The sequence below is a fragment of the Ailuropoda melanoleuca genome, chromosome X (assembly GCF_002007445.2).
Source record: "Ailuropoda melanoleuca isolate Jingjing chromosome X, ASM200744v2, whole genome shotgun sequence".
Classification (NCBI taxonomy): Eukaryota; Metazoa; Chordata; class Mammalia; order Carnivora; family Ursidae; genus Ailuropoda; species Ailuropoda melanoleuca.
Genome location: NC_048238.1, coordinates 33,033,860 through 33,051,669, shown reverse-complemented (window position 1 = coordinate 33,051,669; position 17,810 = coordinate 33,033,860). Strand labels below are relative to the sequence as shown.

Sequence of the window (17,810 nt, the reverse complement as noted above, 5' to 3'; positions counted from 1 at the left end):
CCCTCAAAAAGTTAAAAATAGAGCTACCCTATGACCCAGCAATTGCGCTACTGGGTATTTACCCCAAAGATGCAGACATAGTTAAGAGAAGGGCCATACGCACCCCAATGTTCCTAGCAGCAATGTCCACAATAGCTAAATTGTGGAAGGAGCCAAGACGCCCTTCAACAGATGAATGGATAAAGAAGATGTCATCCATATATACAATGGAATATTACTCAGCCCTCAGAAAGAACGATTACCCAACATTTGCAACAACATGGACGGGACTGGAGGATATTATGCTAAGTGAAATAAGTCAAGCAGAGAAAGACAATTATCATATGGTTTCATTCATTTATGGAACATAAGAAATAGGGAGATCGGTAGGAGAAGGAAGAGAAGAATGAAGGGGGTGTAAATAGAAGGGGGAATGAAGCATGAGAGACTGTGGACTCTGGGAAACAAATTGAGGGCTTCAGAGGGGAGGAGGTTGGGGGATTGGGCTAGGCCGGTGATGGGTATTAAGGAGGGCACATATTGCATGGAGCACTGGGTGTTATATGCAAACAATGAATCATGGAACACTACATCAAAAACTAATGATGTACTGTATGGTGACTAGCATAGCATAATAAAAAATTTTTAAAAAACCTATTGGGATATGTTGGCTAATTGAATTAAAAAAAAGACCTATTGGGATATGAATCTGATAGTAGGGCTTGAGAGGATCCCCACAATTTTATTGCAAAATTCATTGATGATACAGCACTATTTTTGAGTGTTTTATACTTGTTTGGCAGTGTTTTCTCATGCATTATATCATTTAGTCCTTGTGATGTATGTGTGAGATAATAACAGTTCCATTTTACAGGCAAGAAAGTTGAGGCTGAAAGAGCGTATGCCTCTTGCCTAAGGTCACACTCATAGGAAGTGGCAAAGCTGGGAGTTGAGCCCACATTGGTCTGATTCTGCCAGTTATGTGCTTAACCACCTATCAGAATACAGTTCCAACATTGACTCTCTTCTCTCTAAAGTGGTGAGGGAAAGATTTGTTAACATTTCACAAGGCAGAAAACTATCTCATCTGAGAAGGTGTATATAGGTATTTTTCTTTTCTGAGAAGAATAAATAAATGTATAGGAAATTGAAATATATTCAATGAGCCTGACATGCTGCAATACAGATCATATGTTATATAGTGAAGTTTTCTCTAAGCTTAGCGTTTTGTCATTACAAGGTCAGTATGATGATTAATGGTTTGTGCACAAGGTAGAAAATGAACATTTTCTTTGCAATCATTTGGAGGGTATTCCATCTTGTATAATTTCTTTCCTATTTAAGTGCGAGGACTGTTCTTGGGTTTGAATTTTTGTTTTTCTGCCTCCTCTTCACCCCCTGCCTCTTTTTTGCCCTAGAACCAAGGCCAGAAAGGCTGCAGAACTATCGCTGTTTTACCCAGTTCCCTCCAGTATTGAAAAATGTGCTCTTCCCGAATTCTAACAGTTTTTGCAAACCTCAAATGCAACATGAGAACACTTTTGGACAACAACCCTTTCATGAAAAAAATTTACAATATATCCTGTGTGTAGATAACAGGATATGTGCTCATATTTTAGCTTACACAGTGAACGGAGACTGCAGAACTCTTTTTGAAATTTTAAGATGTCAGTTTCCAGCAACATAGGAATAAAATTTGAAAGTAGCTGCAAAAGAATGAATTTTTATATTCATGTAGATGTGGGTCCAAGGTTTAGAGCAAAACTCCCCTCTCTGTGTTCAAATATTGTTTATCCTGAATAGAATATGCCTTCCTGTTTGATAGAAAACACATGAAAGTGTTCTAATTGTGAAACAGCCCCAGGCAAGTGGTATTTAGGAAAATAAAATGCTAAGCTTGAAATCACAAACCTGGAAAAGACCCTATGAGAACATCTAGTTCTACCCTCATCTTCCAACTGAGAATAGCTAACTCAGCCTGTATGGGTTATTTTCTATTTTGGTAGGATTCATAAGTCTACATTTTCATCTTTAGTGCCCTTTCACATGACATGTTTCAGTTAATGGTAGAGTACCTGGGTAATCACAAGAAGCTACCAGTACTCAACAAAACACCTGGCACATAAACAGTATTCAGTAGAACTTCTATTAGAAGGAATGAATGCATCAACACATGAAAAACATGAAGGCTGAATAGAAAATTTAATGGGATTCTTACTGTGTGATTAATAAAATGGAAATGAATTATGTCCAAACCCAATGTCTTGCAAGCTCTCTCCATTTCTCATTCTGTAGTGTGGATTTTGACCTTCTTAATAAGTAAGATGACCGTGTAATATATATTCCAAACAAGGACCCTTTTGAGTGTGAAAGGGGGCACTATTTATTTTATTTATTTATTAGGGTCAGGACAAAAAGACTGCTCTGGGCAAACTGGAACTAACAGTCACCCTCAATGAGGGATTAAGAACAGGAAACAATATATTCCCGTAGACTCTAAAATAAGAAACAAGGGAGTTTTAAATCACAAATAAAGAAATGAAGATTGGAGGTATTTCACTACCAATATTTAACATTCTTACCATGGACATTCTTACCTCATCTTGGAATTATGGTAAGAATTGGGGCAAAATGAGAGATAAAGACTTGTTTCTAATAATTAGGAGAGAAATAAGAATTAAATTCTTTTTTTTTTTTTAATTTGACAGAGATAGAGACAGCCAGCGAGAGAGGGAACACAAGCAGGGGGAGTGGGAGAGGAAGAAGCAGGCTCATAGCAGAGGAGCCTGACATGGGGCTCGATCCCATAAGGCCGGGATCACGCCCTGAGCCGAAGGCAGACGCTTAACCGCTGTGCCACCCAGGCGCCCCAAGAATTAAATTCTTATCAAAAGCTAGCCTCAGAGTGTACCCAGCCGCCCCCTAGAACTGTCTCTTGGATCGAACAGACTGGGTCCTCCCACCCCTTGCCCACTTCCTCCTCTCACAGCCCTCCAGCCCCTCCCCTTCCACTTGCAACTTCCGGTGGAATCATCTTGGCTATCCCGGACTTTCGATTTCCAGGACCTGCGAACGCCATATTTTGTGCTTAGCTCCTCGTTGCAAACCAACCATGAGCAGCGAGATCTGCCAGAATTATTCCGCCAAGGTGGAGGCTGCACTCCAGCGCCTGGTAAACCTGCATCTGCGGGCCTCCTACACCTACCTCTCTCTGCGCTTTTATTTTGAAGGTAACGATGTAGCTCTGAAGGGCATGGGCCGCTTCTTCCAAAAGTTGGCTGAGGAGAAGCACGAGGGTGCCCAGCGCTTCTTGAAGATGCAAAACCAGTGGAGCGGCTGCCCCCACCTCCAGGATGAGCAGAAACTACCGGAAAATGAGTGGCTTAGCAGCGTGGATGCTATGGAAGCTGCGATGGCCATGGAGAAGAACCTGAACCAGGCCCTTCTGGATCTGCATGCCCTGGGTTCTGCCAACACAGATCCTCGTCTCTGTGACTTTCTGGAGAGCCATTTCCTGGAAGAGGAGATGAAACTCATCAAGAAGATGGGTGACCACCTGACCAACCTCCACAGGCTGGCTGGCCCCCAGGCCGGGCTGAGCGAGTATCTCCTCGAAAGGCTTACCCCGAAGCACGACTAGGAGACTCCGGTGCCCAGCAGCCTTTGAGGAACCCGTCTGCATTCCACTGGTGTCAGGATTTCTGCTTGAGCCTCTTTCTCCAGCCAGGAGGCAACTTTTTAACCACGATGAAGCACTTGTCCAAGCTGTGAGATCAAATGGAAACAAAAAAGGTTCTTTTTGCAGAGAGGGGGAAAAGGTTAGGCTTGGCCGGGATGGGGGGGATATGCAGAATAGGATGAGGGATTTGTAGTATGTTTAATTCTCTAGACTTTCTAAAGAAATTGTTCCTAATTTTTGTGAATTGCCTGGGTACATTGAGGATCCAATACACTATGTTTTCTCTGTCAAGAAAAATGAATAACCTATTCATAAAATGCATACAGTTTTAGAGGTTTTAGAATTTCTCTGAAGCCATTCTTGGTACTGGACTAAACTTTATTGTTTTAAAATTTACCTTTAGTTTTGCCTAGCAGAGGAGAGAGCTGAGTACCTTGACCACATCATATTGTGCCCACCCCCAACCCTCAAACTCATGATAAAATCGATTTTCCTGGTTTTTAAGTTGCTGTGATGCCATCTGCTATATTGAATATAATAAGAAAAAGCTCTGCAAAATTCATCTTTGTGTCTCCAATTAGGTTGCTACTGAGAACACTGATTATTACATCATACACTGACCTCTTTATGAAACCTCTCAAGAGAAATTTCTTTCTGGTCTTAGTATTAGGAATAAGAGTTCTTCACTTGGGTAATTGGTTTGTTTTTGTTTTATGGACACTGTAAATGATGTAACTAATTAAGTTTCCTTTTTGACTGCCTGTGAGAAAGCTTAGAGCCAAATATGTGGTCCACCCAGAGTAAATGAGTAGGATTGTATAAGCATTTTTACACAGGCTTCATTTCTGATTGTGCTGTTCCTAATTTCTTGGTGTATGTTATGGATCCTTTTAAGCCACTTTAAACCCTTTCTAGAACAAGTTTGTGTATAAGTAGATAAATAAACTTTAAATATTGCTGATTAAAAAATGTCTCTGCAGTTCATTTCAGAGAAAAGAAAAGATAACTTTAAGGAAGCACTAAGAGAGCCAGAGTGATTAGAATGGAGGTGGGTCAGATGGAGGTTAAATTCCAGAAGCCAAAAGAAGGAGAAGCAGTAAAATGTAGCATTCCTTTAAAAACATGCTTCATTTTTCTGGTGAGTTCTTTTCTACTAAATCCATACATTTGTGTCCCACAGATAGGAATTGTGTATTATTTTCCTTGCACTTTGCAAAACTGGAGTTGTAACTTGTTCTCAAACCACAGAAGTTGAAAAAAATCAATTCTTTTCCTACAGCACCTTTCCTTCCTGGAGCAGGAAGACCTAAGGCAATACTATCATTTATTTTATCTTACAAGGGTCAGAGGCATAGGAAGAATATTTTACAGAGATTGGGACAGTTGTTTTGCTCAGTTAAGGAGAAAACCTTATCTTCCTGTTTTCATGCAAAGTCTTTTGATAATAAAAAAAGAATATGCTGGAAAAGATATTCCTAGAGAAAGGAATTCTGCCCATTTACTGGTAGTTGGCAGTAAGAGATATAAGGAAGTAGTTAACAATTTTCAGATTTGAATTAAAACTTGGGTCTCTGTACTTAAAATATGTACTTAAAATCAAAACTATTTTCAAATTAGCAATCAAAATAAACACATAAATCAGAATGAGAAAAAAAATCACCTAATATTGTGAGATCAATTGAAAGACTATAATGTAAGGTAGATTATTTAGGAAGAAAGATGCAAACATTTATTTCCAAATAATGACGTTATATTTGTCATTACCTATTAGCGTCTTTTAATGTCAAGAATTAGGCCATAGGAGAAAGCTTTATAAAGTCTCCCAAATAGACTGAAATCTTCCTTGGTCATCACATAATTGCTGGAAAATAGCAACTTGTGGGGCAGACAATAAATGATTCAAAGACATACGGACAACATATTAGTTTGGGTTTTAAAAATGACCTAAGGTTCTTGGCAAGTTTATTTGTGGAAAAATGGGGAGTTGATGACATTAAAACTCTAGAGATTAATTTGGAAACAGGTCCCACAGTGATTTCCTTTATGGCTAACCACTGTGTGTGTGTGTGTGCGCGCGCCTGCATGCGCATACTTGCACAGAGAGTTATAATAAATGATTCCTATAGGCTATGATGAAATTCCTTATACTTGGGGGTGTGGATGGCTCCGTCGGTTAAGCGTCTGCCTTTGGCTCGGGTCATGATCCCAGCAGGGAGTTTGTTTCTCCCTCTCCCTCTGTCCTTCCCCCCCCAACCCTGTTCGTGCCCTCTCTCTCTCAAATAAATAAACAGAATCTTAAAAAAAAAAAAAAAAGAAGTAGTGGCCTAGGAGATAAAGGTCTCCTGCAAATGGCTGCAGGCACTCTCTGCCAGAGCCAAAGTGTTCAGTTTCTTGTCCCAGTACTTGCAGTTTTCACGTAGCTCCCCTTCCCTGGAAGGCCCTTCATACCCTTCTTCACCAAATCAAACTCAGTCTACCTTTCAGCCTTGTTTAAATCTGCTTTGTTCTGTGAGCTCTTTCCTGATGAACCTGATCCACTCATCTGGCAAGGATTCATCTTCTCTTAGTTGTCTTGTGATACCTGCTAGATTCTAGGCATGTTGGGATCTGAAATACAGGTAGCATGGTGGTTGAGTAATGGGCTCTGGGCCAGCCTGCCTGTGTTCCAATCCTGCCTCTACTCTGAGGCATCATGGTCTAGTCTCTTCACCTTTCTAGGTCCCAGCTTCCTCATCTGACAAACCGGACAGGACTATAATAAGGATAATACTATCCAACTCATAGATTTTAAGGAGGATTAAATAGGAGGAACCATATAAAAATCTCTATGATGTGGCTCAGCACGTGCTAAATGCACAATAATTATTAGCTATCTTTATCAACTGCGTTTGTATACCAGCAGATCTTCGTAAAGAGCTATGACAGTAACATCTCAAAATAAGTTTGCTTCTCAGTTTTAGAAAAATAGACAACTGTAGATTCTAGAATCTTCCTTAATGATCATTCCTCCCTATAAAATAGGCCCTATGTGTAGAAGTGAAATGCAGGAATTTTCTCATTTCTTGGATGTGATGTTCAGTGAGTAGGAGGGGGAAAAATGAAGGAGGACCATTCTCTCTTCAGCCAAATAAGCGAAGCCACCTTATTTAGGACCTGGGATTAATTGTTTTAATTACCACACTGCTAAAAGCAGGCATGACAGCATTTTAACCTTTCTCTCAGGAAGGACAAGCCACACAAAGGGGTCGTTTCAGAGCTGAAACTAATTAGCTGCTGGCTGCTACACTTTGCATAGTTTCCAATTCTTGGGAGTCTTCTCTGCCCACTCTTCACCCACACATCCTCCTCCTGCCACTCCATGGTAGCCTTGGATATTCAGCATGAGGGAGCAGACACTGAATAGGCACAGTCAAAACCTCAGGCATCACTGAGGCCTTGAACTTCTCCTTTATTGTAGGGCCTGTTTAAAGCTCTAGTTTTGGGGGAACTGTGGTTGACTGTTTCTCTCCAGAGAGATGTATAATCTTAAAGGGTTGGGCTAAAAATGCTACTTATTTAGAAGAGGGAAATATTTTTACTACATTCACGTCATGTTATTTATCTCCCTAAGCCATTTATCCACCTTGATGAATAATTTACGCCGCACAATAATAACGAAGCAGGCACTAATACATGGGGAATTTGGGAGGGGGCCACACAGTAGGAAAGAGTTTTGAATTAATATAAGGTTTCAGCTACGTATAAATTCTTCAGGAAGCAGACATCCTCTTCAGGATTTTAGGAATTCTGATGGCTAAATTAGGGATCATAAGAGAAAGCATAGAGAAGTCTGCATTTCACCAGGAGACCTCAGAGGTCCCCCACCTGCATAAGGTGTCCAAAGTGTGGGAGATGTGGGTAGAGGTGACTGTGCTGGGATTTAAAATCAAGCACATACTCCTGCTAAAAATTCACACCCTGAGTCTAGTAATGAGAGAACATCAGACAGATCTGAATTGAGGGGCATTCTACAAAACAACTTGCCTGTAATTCTCAAAAGCGTGAAGGTCAAGAAAGGCAGAGAAATACTGAGGAATTGTCCCAGGTTAAAGAGCTAAAAAGCATAACAACTAAATGTATGATCCTGCGTTGGATCTGTGTAGGGAAAAAAAAACAATGAAGGGCATTAAGACAATTTATAAAATTTAATTCAATAATGGTATTATATCAACATTTAATTTCCTGATTTGGGTAATTGCATGGTAGTTACATAGCAGAATGTTTTTCCTTTTAGAAAACACACACTATAAAGTATTTAGGGGTGGCTGGGTCCAATTTCTCCAACTTGCATAGAGTTAAGAAAAACAATTGGTGAGTCTGTATGAAGGATAAACTGATATTACGGTGTTTCTATAAGTTTGAAATTGTATCTAAATAAGAAGTTGTCTCACAAAAGTCAATCACAGATAATTTAGACCTGTAACTACTGCATCTGGCATAGTACCTAAGTTATACTAAATGCTCAAAAGTAATGTGTTGAATAAATACATAACAGCTTTCAAATGACCCTGCGAACTTAGATTTCTAGTCACAGGGCTTCACAAAAAATTTACCAGAAAATTCCAAATTTGTTTTTTCTTCCTGAATATAAATTATATACTTACATATTTCTTATCTAACCCTCATCCCCAAAAAGGGTGTCAACAGTTGTTTTTTTTTTTTTTTTTAAGAGAATGGCCAGAACAGGGAGGCAAGGAAAAGGAAATCCTATTATTTTATCACTACACAAGTGATAGTGCTGCTGGATTGAGTATTTTAATTTTTCAGATCTTATGGTTTTATATGTTCAAAGGAGAATCTGTTCTACTTGCTTTTCTGGTGAAAAGATTCTTTGTTTCGGCTATTATATGCATTTAGTACTATGTAGAACTTCAGGATTTAAAAACTCTTATCAACCTGAAAGGCCGCAGAGGAGGCTGGAAGATTCAGTTTGACTTTCATTTTTATTTCCTTCTTTTCAGTTCTCATTCCATACTTGTGAATACTATCAGCACCTTTCTTTCGAGCCTTCCTTTTCACCTGTCATCACAAAGAGCATACCCTGATGTTCAAAACTTCCCTGACGTTTATAACTAGACTTCAGTATTATTTCGAGCTCGTCAGATGATGTTCACAGCCAGGCCCTTTTGTTCTGTTGGACATAAACAATCTCACAGAATACCAAACTCAGATAAAGTTACTCAGCAATCATGATAAAATGAAACAAAACCAGGAGGTCATTTCATAATTTTGTCTAAGCACAGACAAAATCAGTGACCATACCTTTACAAAATAATCATAGCATCGCCCATGCTTTCTGACAGCATTTAGTCTAGAGCAAATCTCTGTTTCTTTTGTCCCTTCCCAAATCATCTATGAAGAGCCCAAATCTTATCATAGTCTCTTTCAAACATACTCCAAAGTCCCTCATGATATGTGTTCTCTTTTTGCAATGAGTAAAATTCCAATTTGTTTAACTACCGGCGTGTTTTTTATTTTGATTTTTTTTAAAAAAATTATTGTTTAAGTATAGTTGATATACAATGCCATATTTGTTTCAGGTACACTAGTGATTCAATAATTCTTTACGTTATGCAGTGCTCACCATGGTAGGTATAGTTACCATCTGTCACTATACAACACTGTTATAATATTATTGACTATATTTCCCATGCTGTATTTTTAATTCTTGTGATTTATTTATTTTATAACTGGAAGTTTGTATCTCTTGATCCTCTTGACCTATTTTGCCCATCCCTCCCCTCTTTCCCCTCTGGCAACCATCAGTTTCTTCTCTATTTATGAGTCTGTTTCTGTTTTTCTTTGGTTTGTTTTTTAAGTTCTACAATGAAATCATATGGTATTTGTCTTCTCTGTCTTACTTATTTCACTTAGGATAATACCCTTTAGGTTCACTCATGTTGTTGTAAATGGCAAGATCTTGTTCTTTTTATGACTGAGTAATATTTCAGTGTGGGGGGGGAGGTGTGCACCACATCTTCTTTATCCATCCATCTATCAATGGACACTGAGATTGCTTCTGTATCTTGGCTATTGTAAATAGTGCTGCAATGAACATAGAGGTGCATATAGCTTTTCAAACTAGTGTTTTCGTGATATTTCTATTCTTAATGTTTTGAGGAACCTCTGTACTGTGTTCTACAGTGGTTACACCAACTTGCATTGTGCATGGGGGTTCGCAACAGTCAATAGGGGTTCCTTTTTCTCCACTTCCTTGCCAGTACTTATATCTTGTCTTTTTGATTCTCATTATTCTGATGGGTGTAAGGTGCTATCTTATTGTGTTTTCATTTGCATTTCCCTGATGACTAGTGATGTTGAGTAACTTTTCATGTGTCTGTTGGCCAACTGTATGTCTTCTCTGGAAAAATGTCTATTCAGGTCTTCTGTACATTTTTAAACTGGATTCTCTTTTTTTTTGGTGTTGAGTTGTTTAAGTTTTTTTTTCTATATATTTTCAATATTAACCCATTAGCAGATTTATCATTTGCAGTCATCTTCCCCCCTTCAGTAGGTTGACTTGTCATTTTGCTGATAGTTTCCTTCGATATGCAGAACCTTTTTATTTCAGTGTAGTCCCAGTAGTTTATTTTTGCTTTTGTTTCTCTTGCCTCAGGAGACATATCCATAAATATATTGCTAAGGCCAACATCAAAGAGACTACTGCTTATATTTTCTTTCAGGAGTTTAATGGTGTCAAGTTTCACATTTAGGTCTTCAGTTCATTTTGAGTTTATTTTTGTGTATGGTATAAGAAAGTAGTCCAGTTTCATTCTTTTACATGTAGCTGTCTAGTTTTCTCAGCACCATTTATCGAAAACACTGTCTTTTCCGCATTGTATATTCTTGCCTCCTTTGTCATAGATTAATTGACCATATAAGCATGGTTTATTTCTGGTTTCTCTATCCTGTTCCATTGACCTATGTGTTTCTTTTTGTGCAAATAACACAGAGGTGTTTTTGATCATCTTTGCCTGAAGGGAAATGATACCCTATTCTGGGGGAATATTCTCTGTTCAATCTACAAATATTTGAGAGGTATTATTAGAAGTGTCCAAAGAAGGTATGTCCGGTCTCTTGTTTCACATAATCAGGAAGTATTTATTGGTTATGTTCATTTACTCATTCAAAAAATATTTCTTGAGCATTTACTATATACCAGGCACTGAACTAAAGAAATGTATGGTACAGTTTACTTTCTCAATGAGCTCACACTCTGGTAGTCAAGACTAACACATAAAAATATAACTTCAGTACAGTGTGATAAATTGTATTGTAGAGGTGAGAGCCAGGTAATGGTTTACAAAAGAGGACAGGATTACTGTACTTGGGTTGGACATGGAACACTTTTATGAAAGAAGAGTTAGTTCGCTCATCTTGAAAGATGATCGGTGTTGACATGGAAATAAGAGATATTCTAGGCACTTGAGGTAAGTGGAATGACTGGAGTGACTGAAATGAGAAAGTGGGCCACAAAGAGAAGTCTGGATAGGACATCTGGGCAAGGATTTAGGTCATGGTGGGCTTAGTGGATTTAATCTTGCAGTAGCAAGGAGCTGGCCAGAATTTATGGAGGAAGCAACACAGATATAAGCTTTGGCCCATGCATTCCGAGTTTCCATTCCTGCTAGTGAATGAAACTCACACATAAAAAACAATCACAAGCAATATAGAATCAAAGCACCCACATCCCCTTCATCTACCGTGGAAATTGCTTGTAAATAGTTCCCATACAACCCCTTGCCAAAGGGCACTCTGGCCACAGGAACACACTTGATCTGTATGTGGGAGAGTGCAGAAGTGCCCAGTGTTAACTCTCACCCCTTTCCTCACAGAGACCTTGAACTGATAAGGGATGAAAATTAGCATATAAATATCTCAGTGTCCTCAGCTCTCAGTAGGACAATTCTGAGGCCTGTTTTACAAAGTATCTCAGGAAGTACCCAGTGAGATGGAGACGCCCACAGAAGTAACCCTTTCCTTCCTTTCTTCCTTCACCGTGCTTCTGGAGATCACACCTTTTCTCCCAATAAACTACTGTACCCAAACCTTTGCTCAGGGTCTGCTTTTTCACAACCACAAACTAAGACAAAAATGAAGGAAAAACTCATGTGTTATAGTCTCTACTGGCTCTAGGAAGTTCTGGAAAACCCCATTATTTTCTACCTCTATCCTCCAACCAGTATGCCTGACTCTTCTGCCCCCACTACCTTGCTCCATATATTGTCTTTACCTTGCCCCTAGATAACAGTCTATCTTCATGATATTGATGGCTCTGGGCCACACAGCCTGGAAAGCTGTGACTCCCATGCAAAACTGTTGCTCTTATTCTGGTCTCAGCTAGGCAAGTGAGTTGTCTACCTTTCAACTTTCAGATAAATTGTCACATTTGGGGGGGGCACTGAGACCATTACCAGCCACTGTAACTTCCTAAATATTCATAAGTACAACAGCTGGGGCTTGGTAAACACATTTTTTCAGACAGAGGTCACTTGGAATTCTCTGAGTAATGACAACCTTAGTACTGGAATCAACTGCAAATTTATTCATCTAAACATCCAGGTCATGGACACACTGAGACTTGAGAAGAACATTTGAGCCTATTTCTCTGAAGCAAATATTAATGAGCCGGATTTCTATTCTTGAGTCAGCTCACATTCCAATTATTATTAGCTGCTTACATCAGTAAACTTGTATTTAGCATGACACCTGTTGCAAAGAGGATCATGTTCTTTAAGCCTGTAAAAACAATTTAAATCTCCAGGAGCAGTCAAAATTTGACATTAAATCTGTTCCTGTAACAGCATTGACTAGAAAATCTTTTGTGGCATGATGGGATAGAGTGAGAAGTAAAACAGAAAAAACAAATTGGAATATGATGACTTTTGAAATGACTGGCCAAACGCTAGTTAAGAACTTTTAAAGTATATACTAAAAAATAGAATTTAGTATATTAGCAGATTATAAAATCAACATATAAAAATCAATAATGGGAATGGTTGTTAAATGGGTATATACGTTTATTAAAACTCATTGAACCATACACTTAAAATCTGTGCATATTGTTGCATATAAATTATACCTTAAAGCTGATTAAAATTAATAAATTTGAAATATACCAATGGTAACATGTTAGAAAATATAATGGAAGTGAAGACCCATTTAAAACAGCAAAGAATAACTGGAAGCCTGCATCGCCTGAAATTAATGTAATGTGTGTCAACTACTCAAATAAAAAAAGAAAAATAAATAAAAACAGCAGAGAATAAGCCAAAATAAATAAAATAAAATTCCTAGGTGAAAAGTTATTTTTAAAAGTCTAAAACCTATATGATAAAAATTATAACACACTTCTGAAATACACAAAAATACACATGAAAAAATAAAAAAGACATACTATGTTCTGGGTTAGGAAAACTTATTGTCACTAAGTGTCAATTCATCTTAAGTTAACTTCTAAGTTTGCATATTGACTGAATATTTAATAGTATTAAAGAATTATTGTTAATTTTTATATGATAGTGATATTGCAATTATATTAAAAAGAATTCTTATCTTTTAGAGATATATTTTGAAATATTTATGAATAAAATAATATGATTATCTGAGATTTGCTTCAAAAAAATCTGGTGGTGGAGATAGGGGAGAAGTGGTTTAGAGTATACATGAATCAAGATGGCCATGTGTTGATAACTGTTGAACATTTGTGATGGTATAAGGGAGTTCATTATACTAATGTCCTTACTTTCCTCTATGTTTTTAAATTTTCATATTAAAGAGTTAAATAAAGTGTAAGGTAATCTGTTTTTAAATCAAATTCTATTTACAGATATCATTATAATTTTCCATTTTCTCCTTTTAGAATAATTGATCAAACAAACAAAACCTCAAAATATAAATCGGTGTTTCCCAAGACCAAAATGAAAAGAAAGAAAGAGAGGAAGAAAAAAGGAAGGGAGGGAGGTTGAGATGGAGGGACAGAAGGAGGGAGAGAGAGGGAAGAAAGAACATGTATATATATATATATCTGTGTGTGTATATATATATGTGATTAAATAAAGATAGAATATATTGCAGATTTTTTCTGTTTTTATTTTTTGTCATTTTTATTTATTTTATTGAAGCATAGTTGACATACAGTGTTACGTTAGTTTCAGGTGTTCAACAACTCTATATGTTATGCTATGCTCTCTGTGAGTGTAGTTGCCATCTGTCACCATACAACACTATTACAATATTATTGCCTGTATTCCTTATGCTATACCCTTTATCCCCATGAATTACTCATTCCATAAGTGGAAGCCTATTCCCCCCACTCCTCTTTACCTATTCTGTCCATTCCCCTACCCCCACCCCTCTGGCAACCACCAGTTTGTTCTCTATATTTAAGAGTCTGTTTCTGCTTTTTGTTTGTTTGTTCATCTGTTTTTTAGATTCCACATATAAGTGAAATCGTATATTATTTGCCTTTCTCTGACTTATTTCACTTACCATAATACTCTAGGTTCATCTGTGTTGTTGTAAATGGCAAGATTTCATCCTTTTTTATGGCCAAGTAATATTTAATTGTATATACAATATACTATATACACACACACACACACAACACACTTTCTGTATTCGTTCATCTATCAATGGACACTTGCATTGCTTCCATAACTTCTTTATTGTAAATAATGCTATAATAAACAGAGGTTCATAAATCTTTTCAAATTAGAGTTTTGGGGTTTTTTTGGGTAAATACCCAGTAGTGGAATTACTGGATCACATGGTATTTCTATTTTTAATTTTTAGAAGAACCTCCATACTATTTTCCACGGTGGCTGTACCAATTTATATTCCCACCAACAGTGCACGAGGGTTCCCTTTTCTCCACATCCTTGCCAGCACTTGTTATTATTTGTCTTTTTGATTCTAGCCATTCTGACAGGTGTAAGGTGATATCTTATTGTGGTTTTGATTTGCATTTCCCTGATGATAAGAGATGTTGAGCACTTTTCATGTGTCTGTTGGCCATCTGTATGTCTTCTTTGGAAAAATATCTATTCAGGTCCTCTGCCCATTTTTAATCAGATTATTTGCTTGTTTTGGTGTTGAGCTACAAGTTCTTTATATATTTTTGATATTAACCTCTTATCATAAATATCATTTGCAAATATCCTCTCCCATTCAGTAGGTTGCGTTTTCATTTTGTTGGTGGTTTCCTCTGCTGTGCAAAAGCTTTTTATTTTGGAATAGTGCCAATAGTCTATTTTTGCTTTTGTTTCCCTTGCCTGAGGAGACATGGCTAGAAAAATGTTGTGACAGCCGATATTGCAGATATTTTCTTACTGTTGTAGATTCACAGTATGCATTAGCCAGGGATTCTTAATCAGGTGAACGTCAGAACTATCCAGAGAGTGACGGCTTTTTTTTTTTTTCCTATCCCCTAGATCTGGGTGGGGCCCAATCATCTGTAGTTTTTAAAAGTTCCCCAGGTGATTCTTATGTATATTTTTGAGAGTCACTGTGAGCATGTAAAATGCCTAGAAAACTTCTGCAATCAAGAAACTTGTTTGATATTGCTTACCTCGGTATTTCCCAAACTTAGGCGACCAAGGAATCCTTTTACCTTATAACACCTGTTTAGATCTACCTAAACCAGTGTCAGTCACAGGCAGCAAAACGCGAGTTGAGGTTTCCTTGAAGGCTAGACAAACAGTTGAGGTTTGAATTGGCTTACTTCTGAGACATCTTCTGGCTGTGTGAAATTTGCAGATTGTAAAGCCCAGATTTCTAAGGATGAAAAGTGACTACCAACGTAATTAAGTTGTGCCTTTGTATCCAGCCAAATGATTCCATCCATCAATAATATACTGATGATTTAAATGTGTTCTTAGTCCATATTTTTGACAGTTTTCTGTCTTCCAAACCCACTCCCCTATCTCATCCCCCACCTTTCAGCTTCAGTACTTCACCTGAGTTAGATCAGTAAAATCTTTCCAACGTCTTTATCAGTCTTTAGTGTAAGAAATACAATTTGTGGTACTACCTTAAAAAATAGGCCCTGCCAATAGAATATTTATAGCTTTCACAGAGAAAGTTGAAGAAAATTGCTTTATATTGACCCCCTTCCCAATTAAAAAGCAAATGTCAATGGGAGCAGAGCCCTTTGGGAATTAATGGTTGTTGCTAGGGGTGACCAACCATTCTGGCTTGCCAGTCACTGAGCTGTTTCCTGGGACACAGGATGTTCAGTGCTAAAACGAGAACATTCTCAGACAAATCAGGACAGTTGTTGTCAGCCACTTAAAGGATAAAGAAAATGATGGAGAAGGTGTGTATTTTTTCCCGTGGCTCATAATGCAATTGCCTTTATGTTTTGTACTTTTTCTACTCCTACCATCATCATGGCTAGCTGTGCCTCAATGTCGTCCGCTCCGTTTTATTACCTCTTCTTGCTGTGAAAGTTGGAGGGCTGCATATTTTTCAATTTTACTTGTATCTTTTCTGCATTTTAATCTGTCATCCCATGGCAACAAGAGGAATAAAGAGTTGGAGAAAGCGTCATTGGCCGATATCCATTTCCATGACAGCTGTGCTATATGTGGGCGGAGATGCAGGGGCAGAGACAGGCACCTGTTGACTGGGAGACGCTGAACATAACTTCGCTTATCATTGCGCAATAAGCCAGCTGGTGCCTGATTCACACTGCCCCTCACTGATTGATTAATTGATCGAAATAAGCATCAAACCAAACACTTATTATGGATGCATTAAAAAATTCTTTACCCAATCCTCAGTCATAATTTATTTGTTGTTTACTTGGTTCTAAGGATACCGAGTCCCAGTCACACTGGAAAGGTAATGCTTTTCAAGTGGTTTATTGCCGCCACACTAAGCTTTGCCACCTAGCTAAGTTTACTGAACTGTAAAATCACCTGAGGTGATAGATTATCGGTTGGCATTTCCTTTGGTGAGTTGCTGAGCCAGAAGTTGCAAGTGTTACACAGAATAGTAAAACTAACTCCTTCTCTGCTTTCTGGGCAGCAGGTTTTTAAAACCATTTTTTAACACCACATGTGTATTATTTCCCAGTTTCTGGGAGTCAGGAATCCTGGCACAGCTTGGCTGAGCCCTCTGGCTCAGGATCTCTCATGAACTGCAATCAGGAGATGGACTGTCACTGTAGTCTCACTGGGGAAGGATTCACTTCCAAGCTCACTCTTGTGGTTGTCAGCAAGATACGGTTTCTTGCAGGTGTTTGGACTGAGGGCCTCAGTTCCTTGCTGGCTCTTGATGGAAGCCATCCTGAATTCCTTGCCACTTGGGCCTCCCCAGCATGAGAACTTGCTTCATCAAAGCTTGCAAGAGGGTCTGTTAGCAAGAGGGAAGTCACAGAAAATAACTAATCATGGAAGTATCATCTCATCACTTAGCCATATTGTATTTGTTAGCGGCAAATCACTAGGTCCAGTGCACACTGGAAGAAGGGATTAATATGGGTGTGAATACCAGGAGGGAGGAATCATGGGGAGCCACTTTAGATGTATACCTTTCATTTAGCAGTTTTGGAAGGAGCGTAGCAAAATGATTGACTGAGCTGCCTCTGAATCCTTATTTGTATTTCTGATATTGTCACCTACTAGCTATATAGCCTTGAAAAAGTAACTTCTTGAACTTTAGTTTTCTCATCTGTTAATTCAGAAGAATAATAGTACTTAGCTCTCAGAGTGGTTGTGAGGGTTAAATTTAAATGAAATTATTTACATGCACATTTAGCATGGTTCCCGGCATGCAGTAGGTACTCGAAAATGTTACTTGTCTTAGCCAGGGCTCCCTGGCAGCACCCTAAGAGATGGGCTGATGGGTTAGGGAGCAGGGAATGAGAAGAAGGCAAGCAAGGATAGAATCTCAGCAAAGATCCTACAAGGGGCAACTTCAGCCTGATCCTGCAGGGAATTCTTAGTGTGAGTTAGCCCTCTAAGTTGTATCATCTTGAGGTCAGGCAGCTGTGCTTTCATAGTCATATGATCTATATCCACTGGTTAACTGCTACCCACCTTAGTGTAGAGTGGGAGGATGGAGACTCCCAGCACTAGCCACCTGACCTTGTGGGCAAAGTGGCTCCAAT

General features: G+C 38.4%; 1 non-coding gene across 1 annotated transcript; it reads left to right on the top strand.

Annotated features, from left to right (window-relative positions):
* Nucleotides 1-3,091: 3,091 nt before the first annotated feature.
* LOC100467041 lies at nucleotides 3,092-3,677 on the top strand. The gene has a single exon (XR_002143711.1). It is a non-coding gene; the product is annotated as a ferritin light chain (transcript).
* Nucleotides 3,678-17,810: the final 14,133 nt, after the last annotated feature.